The 9,514-nt window shown below is 43.0% G+C and overlaps 1 pseudogene; it reads right to left on the bottom strand.

The window, feature by feature from the left end:
• Positions 1-18: 18 nt before the first annotated feature.
• LOC115871862 lies at positions 19-165 on the bottom strand (annotated as a pseudogene).
• Positions 166-9,514: the final 9,349 nt, after the last annotated feature.

The following is a 9,514-nucleotide window of genomic DNA, read 5'->3' as shown; positions in this document are numbered from 1 at the left end:
TGTATGGATTGTGATAAGAGTTGTATGAGCCCCCAATAAAATGTTTTAAAAAAAAAGAAGAAGAAGACAGAGCACACCAGAAGCATGTTAAAGAGAAGTGATACTGTGACATGGTGTCTGGCTGTGTAGATTAAGGATAAAAAAACCCACAGTTTTCAGCCATGTGTTGCTTACCCTATTATCTATAATATATCAATAGTGAATTCTTACATTTCTTCAAAAAAAATAAAAAAGAAAAATATAACTTTCCTCTACTTCCTAAATGCTTCCACCACCCCACTCACCCACTATCATGATCCCAATTGTACCTTGCAAGTCTGGCTAGACCAGAGGATGTACACTGGTACAGACAGGAACCGGAAACACAGGGAATCCAGGATGGATGATCCCTACAAGACCAGTGGTGAGAGTGGCGATACCGGGAGGGTGGAGAGAGGGTAGGGTAGAAAGGGGGAACCACTTACAAGGATCTACATATAACCTCCTCCCTGGGGGATGGACAACAGGAAATTGACTGAAGAGGGACGCTGGACAGTGTAAGATATGACAAAATAATCATTTATAAATTATGAAGGGTTCATGAGGCAAGGGGGAGTGGGAAGGGAGGGGAAAATGAGGAGCTGATGCCGGGGGCTTAAGTAGAGAGCAAATGTTTTGAGAATGATGAGGCCAATGAATGTACAAATGTGCTTTACACAATTGATGTATGTATGGATTGTGATAAGAGTTGTATGAGCCTCTAATAAAATGATTTTTAAAAAATGTGTACCGATATACTCATCCCTGGATATTAACCATTGATGTATTTTTATTCTCTATAAAAATTCCCACTCTTGCCATTTTGAATACACTGAAGTATACAACATGTGGATTTTTGTATCTGGGTTCATTCTTTGCTCAATGTTTTAAAGGCTATCTATGTTGTAGTGTATTCTATTCTTTTTTATTACTCAATACTATTCCATTTTGTGGATATAACACTACCACTATTAGTTTCTTTGTTTGCCAGTTAATGGGCATTTGGGTTGTCTCCACTTCTTGACTTTGTGAACATGTGTCTACAATGTGAACCTATTTTGGATTTTCTTAGGTAGAAACCTAGAAGTCGAATTGCTAGACCCACTATTTTCTTGGATTTATGAAATTTTATTCTAAGTCATCTTCACATTCATAATCTAAAGGGAATTTTGAGAGGCTATAGAAAGAGATGATTACATATGCAGCTGAATTGATTGTATACAATCTCAGTTCTTGAACTTATGACTTCTTTGATGATGTGTAGATTCTCTAATACTTCTGAGGAAAAAGGCCCGGTAAATTAGAAGACAGCATATGTACAACATTTTGTGTCATACCGAGCTTATAGCACCTAGATTTTTCTTGTTGGCTTGAGTCATTATGGAAGAGTGGCATCCAGGAGCACTTCATCCCTCTGTTGCATACCACCTACTGGGAAACTCTCTGGGCCCAGCAGGTTCTCAGGTCCTGAGGATGCAGTCCTTCGGGAGCTGCGGTGACTTGCTGATCCAGACTTGTGCTTATGATCTCGAAATTTGTAATAAAACCTTTCGGGTTGGTAATGATAGCTTTTAGTATATTGAGATGCATCTCGAGGTTCTCTATTTTTAACTTAATCATTTACATTGTTTTCCTTATCTATACATTTGGAAACCTATTGACTTTGTTTCATGGTTTTAAAGGAGTTGTGTTAGACAGTGTTCTCTAGGGAAACAAAACCAGAATGCTAATAATTATATATATATATTTATACAGATAGATTGATAAATAGCATAAGAAATAAACAGTTAATTAAATTACAAAGCAGTATAAATGGCTCAGTGCAACTCAGTGCTGTGAGACAGTTGTGAGACACTGGCAGTCCTTCAAGTCTTGAGGGCCGCCAGGTAGTCCTCTGTAGAGCAATTCCCGCTATCCGGGCACAGGCAGCAAACAGCAAGGCAGGTCACCAACAGTCAGCCAGATGACAGGGTCCGACAGTCCCCAGCTCAAGAGATGTAAATTCCAATGGTGTGGTGAAACAGGTCTTGAAGGAACCTCAAATTACAGCGACACAGTCCACGGGTTAGGTGTCCCACAGGTAGTGTAGCTTGCAAATTGAGGCACAGAACAAGCAAGGCAGTTGCTCGCTGGTCTGATGATCAAAGAGCAAGAGACAAGAAAGGCGAGGTTCACTGAGCCATTTATCGCTCTGCCCTTCAATTAATCCCACATGTGTTTATTGGCCAGGTTGGCACAATAAACTAACTACCTCAATCCACCCCTTGCCAACTTGGTAATTCTTTAGCCATATCTAATTTCTGGACATTAATGAAATCCCACTTACACTTAACATTAAACTTCTATCATACATATAAATGACAACACACTGAGTCCAATTGTATCTGATATATCATACATGAACAAAGGAAAGATATTCAATAAGCACATACAAAGAAAATACACTGATAATTACAAACCTCGCTTTTGCAATTGATCATGTGGTCATAACAGATAGGTAGAACTACCTTCTTCTACTACCCATTCTGTATTACCTTTGCCCTCAGCAAGCACCTCAGCTTGCTGTGGTTTTTTTGTCTGGTGGGGTGAACCAGACTTTCATTCCTGAGGGGTCTGGGTCATTATACATCCTGTCAGGATTGGGTTGCTATAAATTACCATTTACTTTAATCACAGGGCATGGTAGCACTAAAAGTCGGCCTATGGGATCTCCTGGATTCCAGACGTATTCTTCTTTACCTCCATTATGTAACACCAGTCCAATTTCTCCTTGGTAATCAAGATCAATCACACCACTCAGTACAGTGACACCCTTCCTGACCTGTTGATCTAAAGGCATGAGAAGCCCAAAGTGGGCAGGGGCGTTCTCACCTGCCAGTTCAGTGGAATCCCTGCTGTGTTTCCAGGTGGGAGAGTTCCTTCCTTCAGGACCAGGACCTCCAGGCCTGAGGAAAACAGGGTTGCTGGGACAGGAATCAAAAATGCTACAAGTCATCGCTAGTAGTAATAGTGAGTGATGCCATGCCAACTTCCACCCCTTGGTTCCTGGACCCATGGATTCTCGCTATTGGAGACACAGCACCATATATTGGGCGCTGGTTTTGAGTGTATACAGCTTCCTGGAGAACACTTCCCCAGCAGCTTCAGGATGATGAGGCACGTGATATGATCAGTGGATTCCATGGGCATGGACCCATTGCCACACTGCATTTGCTGTGAAGTGAGTTCCTTGATCTGAAGCAATGCTTTGTGGGATGCCATGCTGGTGGATGGGGCATTCTGTAAGTCCACGAATAGTACTTTTGGCAGAAGTATTGCGTGCATGGAAGGCAAATCCATATCTAGAGTAGGTGTCTATTCCAGTAAGAACAAAATGCTGCCCCCTCCATGACAGAAGTGCTCCTATGTAATCAACCTGCTACCAAGTTGCCAGTTGATCTCCCTGAGGAATGGTCCCATATCTTGGACTTAATGTTGGTTTCTGCTGCTGGCAAATGGGGCTCTCAGCAGTGGCAGTGGCCAAGTCAGCCTTGGTGAATGGAAGTCCATTTTGCTGTGCCCATGCATAACCTGCATCCCTGCCACCATGTCCACTTTGTTCATGTGCCCATTGGGCGATAACAGGAGTGGCAGAGGAAAGAGGAGGACCAGTCTCCACAGTGCGTGTCATCTTATCCACTTGATTGTTAAAGTCCTCCTCTTCAGAGGTAACCCTTTGGTGAGCATTCACATGAAATACAATTACCTTTACTTTCTTGGCCCATTCAGAGAGGTCCATCCACATACCTCTTCCCCACACCTCCTTGTCACCAATTTTCCAATCATGTTCCTTTCAATTCCCAGACCATCCAGCCAAGCCATTAGCCACAGCCCATGAATCAGTAGACAGTCTCACATCTGGCCATTTTTCCTTATATGCAAACTGAACGGCCAGGTGCACCGCTCAAAGTTCTGCTCATTGGGAAGATTTCCCTTCCCCACTGTCCTTTGGGGAGATCCCAGAAAGGGGCTGTAGTGCTGCTGCTGTCCACTTACGAGTGGCACCTGCATATCGTGCAGAGCCATCTGTAAACCAAGCATGACATTTTTGGTCTTCAGTTAAAGTATGGTAAGGAACTTCCCCAGAGGCCATAGGTGCAGACTGGGAGAAAGGAGGTAATGTGACAGGAGTGGAGACTGCGGGCATTTGGGTCACTTCTTCATGCAGCTTACTTGTCCCTTCAGGTCCTGCTTTGGCCCGATCTTGTATGTACCACTTCCATTTAACAATGGAGTGTTGCTGCGCATGTCCAACTTTATGACTCTGTGGGTCAGACAATACCCAGTTCATGATGGGTAGTTCAGGCCTCATGGTGACATGGTGGCCCATGGTGAGACTGAAAAGGACATAATCAAACTTTTCTGGGATTACTAGACACTGGCTCGGAACTGACACTTTATTGTGCCAAACTGGCTGATAAACACATGTGGGATTAATTGAAGGGCAGAGAGATAAATGGCTCGATGAACCTCGCCTTTCTTGTCTCTTGCTCTTTGATCATCGGACCAGTGTGCGGCTGCCTTGCTTGTTCTGTGCCTCAGTTTGCAAGCTACACTACCTGTGGGACATCTAACCTGTGGACTGTGTCACTGTAATTTGAGGTTCCTTCAAGACCTGTTTCACCACACCAATGGAATGTGCATCTCTTGAGCTGGGGACTGTCTGACCCTGTCATCTGGCTGACTATTGGTGACCTGCCTTGCTGTTTGCTTCTTGTGCCCAGAAAGCCTGCATTGCTCTACAGAGGACTACCTGGCAGCCCTCATGACTTGAAGGACTGCCAATGTCTCACAACTCTCATGGGAGTGAATTGCACTGAGCCATTTGTACTGCTTTATAATTTAATTAACTGTTTATTTCTTATGCTTTAGATCGATCTATCGATATTAGCATTCTGGTTTTATTTCTCTAGAGAACCCTGTCTAACAAATTTAGTACAACATCTGCGAACAAGCGGAACCATGCTTCAGGAAACACAAAGTGGTTCCTCCTGCCTCCCGATGTGACAGACATTGGTAGTTGCCAGTGCTTATGATATGAGGTTGTCTGCAGGCAAATTACTTGTTACTTCAATCTGACATCTTGGTCTGATAGATGAAGCTACAGGAAGCCTGTCCTATTGTTAGCTGCTGCCAGGTCAGCTAGTGGTTCAGGCGATGTGCTCAACAGAATGCTGTCTGGTGCTACATCTTCCCCATCCATGGTTGTGGATTAGACTGTAGTGTAGTGATCTTTAAGGTTTTCAATGACTAAGTCTGACGATTAGGTGACTAGGCCTTTCTTCTTAGTTCATTGTAGTCTGGGAGGTAAGACCTGAGTTCCCTCAAGTTGATTCTGGTAGTGGTAGAAGTACTATCATTGGGATTTCACGGCTATACTCTTCATGTAAATGAACCACCAGACCTTTCTTTGATGCTTAGTTTGAAAGCTCTACTAAAACCTGTTCAGTATTATAGCAATACACCCTAATGGACATTTTTAGTTAATATTTGATTCATGAAATGACTATTTATTTAAATACTCGCTGCCACCAAGTAGATTCCAAACCATTAACTCCTTCTGTGGGTGCCTGAGACTGGAGCTCTTTAAGAGTGGAAACCCCATCTTTTTCTGAGAAGTGGCTAGTAGTTTCAAACTGCTGACCTTGCAGTTAACAGCCTAATGTGACCCACTATGTACCAGGGCTCCTCTGTTTAAATATAGTTGGGTAAAAGGATTTCCCTCCTCTGTGAATGGGCTAAATGAGAGCTGTGCTTTTTGCTGCTCCATTACTCTAAGATGCTTTGGGCCGTAGCTCAAGATGCTGGTCCCTGAAATAGAGTCAAATTTAGTGGATTGGCATGATGTCGTTTTCTCAGTTTGAACGGAAGAGCCTCTTCAATTCTAGGTTTGTTAGAAAAGGGATATGGCATCATGGCCAAGATGACCCTGCTTTGCATCCTCCTCCTGAGCACTGGGGCGAGCAATGCTCCAGCCCCCTTGCTGGTTCTTGTTGAATCTGAATCTATGGAAATATTGAATCTGAATCGATGGAAACCAAGTCCCTTTCTTGCATCATAAATTCAGAAAAGGCTGAAGGAGAACAATTTTGGTAGTCAGTGGGTTGCCAAGGCACAACAGACTGGGAATGATATTCTTATTGTAAGGTTATGAGTGATAGGTTATTAGAGCAAGAAGTTAAGGTAGAAGTTATTATAGCAAGACAGAATTCTGAGTACAAGGAGGTGAAGAAGCTGGGACTGTAGCTGGTTGGGGATGTACTTAGTGAACAGAGCTGATTTGGATAGCAATGTGAAAATTTACACTAAGAAGAATGAACCAAGATATATTATGTCTTTTCTTTGTGCACCATGTGTTCTTGGTCTAGACTTTGTATACATTATGCCATTGAACGGCCACCAGCCCCTAAACAGTCCTAAGGTATTTGGAGGTTTAATCTGAGGCACACTGGGGCTGGCTCATAGTGACCTCTCTGTGGCTTTCCAAGACAGTAACAGTTTATGGGAATAGAAAGTCTAGTCTTTCTCCCACAGAGCTGCTGGTGGTGTTGAACTGCCAACCATGGGGAGCGCAACCCAACATGTAACCGCTACAACACCAGGGCTCCTTAAGCACTAAAGATTAATAAATAAAATATTGGTAAAATGTTAGATTCTTGCAGAGGCACCTCAGAAAACAGGCCTGACAATCTGCTCCCCAAATATCACACTTTTGACAATTCTTTGGAGGGCAGTTCTACTCTGACATGAGTTGCAAGTGATCCTAGCACAGTGGCAATTTCTATTTCATTAGAATGGAGCACACCCTCCTCAGGCAGCAAGATTCATGTCTGATTCTAGGTATTTGCCAAAGTATAATGCCAGACAATTTTAGGGATCTACCCAAATAAATGAAAGATTGGTTTTCCCTGACACAAGCATCAGCCTAAGCCCCAGACAACAGGGGTCCATACAAATATCCCGTCCGATGCAAGAAAATGTATCATGGTGTTGGAACAAAACCACAGAAAAACATTTTTAATAGCTTTTAATTTTGTCTATATCTTTTAGGGGATATACAAGGTGAAGTAAGAGTAGACTTAGCTCTCGTTCGGCTCGAGTATGTTTGATACAGCACTTGTCACCTTTTTCTTACCAAGATGAATGATCGTGACTGACTTCTCATTTGCAGCTACAACCAAATATTTGGGGATCCTATTCGTGTAGATTTTTGTTCTCAGTAGATGTGATGCTCTTCCATTAGAAATAAAGAAACCTGTAACTTTAAAGGATTGGGGCTTAATACCCTCTGAGATTTCTCTAATTAGACTCTGCTCCTCTTCTTAGATGCATTTAGTACCAAGTAAATGAACTAATTAGTAGGCTGTTGCTGAATGAGGCTACAATGTTTTATAAGATCCCCGGTCATCATTGGGAGTTCCCACACAAGAGTGCAATTAAAGTGCTCAGAAAAAAATCACACTTGTTCTCTCTCCGTATGCTTCATTCCGTGTCTGCAAGACTGTTTGCGTGGGATTTGCTCAGCTTGCGAATGGGAAGGCGGCCGTGGAGATGGGCGCGCCTAACTCGGTTCTTGAGAAAAGAACAGCATGGGGATGATGTGAACACAGGCAGTTTCTGGAAGACTAAGCATCTCTTGGCTGACCTAAAGAGTCTCTACACTCCTCTGAATTTCCCCTTGACGCTGAAATGCACCCATGGAGGAAAAGCAGGGACTCGTTCTATGGCTGGCTGTGACTGAGAAATCCAGCATAAGAGTAATTACGAATATGTAGAGTGTGTCACATAAAAGCAAATAGAGTCTTATTTGTCTCAGTCATGCCCTGGCCTTCTTGTGCTCCCCACGGATACTTGCTATCCATACAGCGAGGACTTTGTTAGGGATTCATCTCTTAATAAGTAAATATCTTAAAGTATACATTAATTATTTTTAGGCTCTGCCAGAATAAAAGTGTGTAGATGTGAAAAAATGAATGAATGATTAATTATTTGTACTGATTTGTAGACTAGGTCTTGGGAATAATATCTTAAGTTGTAATTACCTTTTCCCTCTTGTAGTCTTTTGCTATGCAACGTGCCTTCTCTCAATGCTGCCCCATTGCTTCCTTTAGGGGGCACCCTGCATTGGAGATGGATACAGTTGTCAGTAGAAACTGTGCTGCTGAACTTCACCGTGCCTGCAATTAATCCTCTGAATACCTTAGGGCTAGGTAGGGGATGGAGAATGTTCAATGGCATAATGTATATAAGGTCTAGACCAAGAACACATGGTACACAAAGAAAATACATAATATGTCTCAGCTCCTTCTTCTTATTGTAAATTTTTACACTGTTATCCAAATCGTCTCCCTTCACTCAGTACATCCCTGACCAGCTACCTTTCCAGCCTCACCTCCTTTACTCAGTATGTTAGACAGGGTACTCTAGAGAATCAAAACTGGGACACTTATGATTTTATATATCTTTATATAGATAGATAGAGAGAGAGATATACAACATATGAGATAAAGAGCTAATTAGTCTACAGAGCAGTACAAATGGCTTAGTGCAAGTCACTTCCGTGAGACAGCTAATGCACTGGCGGTCCTTTAAGTCTTGAGAGCTGCTGGGTGCAAGTCAAGGAAGCAGACAGCTGAGTCCTGTGTAGAGAAATTCAGGCAATCCGGCCACGGGCAGCAAAGAGCAAGGCAGGTCACCACCAGTCAGCCAGATGACAGCGTCTGACAGCCCCAACCCACGCAATGTATACTCCAGTAGCACGGTGAGGCAGGTCTTGAAGGAACCTCAAACTACAGTGACACAGTTCACAGGTTAGGTGTCCCACAGGTAGTGTAGCTTGCAAGTTATGTCAGAGAATCAGCTAAGGTAGCTTCACACTGGTCCGGTCATCAAAGAGCAAGAAACAGAAAGATAAGGCTCACCAAGCCATTTCTCTCGCTGTCCTTCAATTAATCCCACATGTGTTCATTAGCCAGGTTGGAACAATAAACCTATCTCTCACACTCAGACAAAATGATTGGTGGGTTCTGTACAAATACGGTATGTAAAACTCATAAGTATTGGGATGCAGCTCTGCAAATAAGGTTTCTGTGGCCTGTCAGTCATGGAAATGCTGGCAGGTTAGTGTTAGACTGTTAACCTCGAGATGAGTGGTTCAAACCCACCAGCTACTCTGCAGGAGAAAGACAGGCTAGCTTTTCCAATAAATATTTACAGCCTCAGAAACCCTACATAGAGCTGTAATGAGTTGTAATCTAATTGATGTCACTGGGCTTGTTGGCCTATTAAGGGGATTGGCCTATTAACTAGTGTTGTTCTGCTAGGCTTATAAGAATGAATCCCACAGAGATTGAGGGGAACCTCTCTATCATCAAGAAGAGCCAGGAATGGGGTACATGCTGTGGCCCCTGCCCTGACAGCCTCCTAGATCCAGGAGTCAGACAGAGTTGGAATGCTG

This window comes from Echinops telfairi, unplaced genomic scaffold, assembly GCF_000313985.2.
Source record: "Echinops telfairi isolate 266 unplaced genomic scaffold, ASM31398v2 ScPeMD7_7409;HRSCAF=8447, whole genome shotgun sequence".
NCBI classification, from domain to species: Eukaryota; Metazoa; Chordata; class Mammalia; order Afrosoricida; family Tenrecidae; genus Echinops; species Echinops telfairi.
This window is presented reverse-complemented; position numbering and strand designations above follow the sequence as displayed.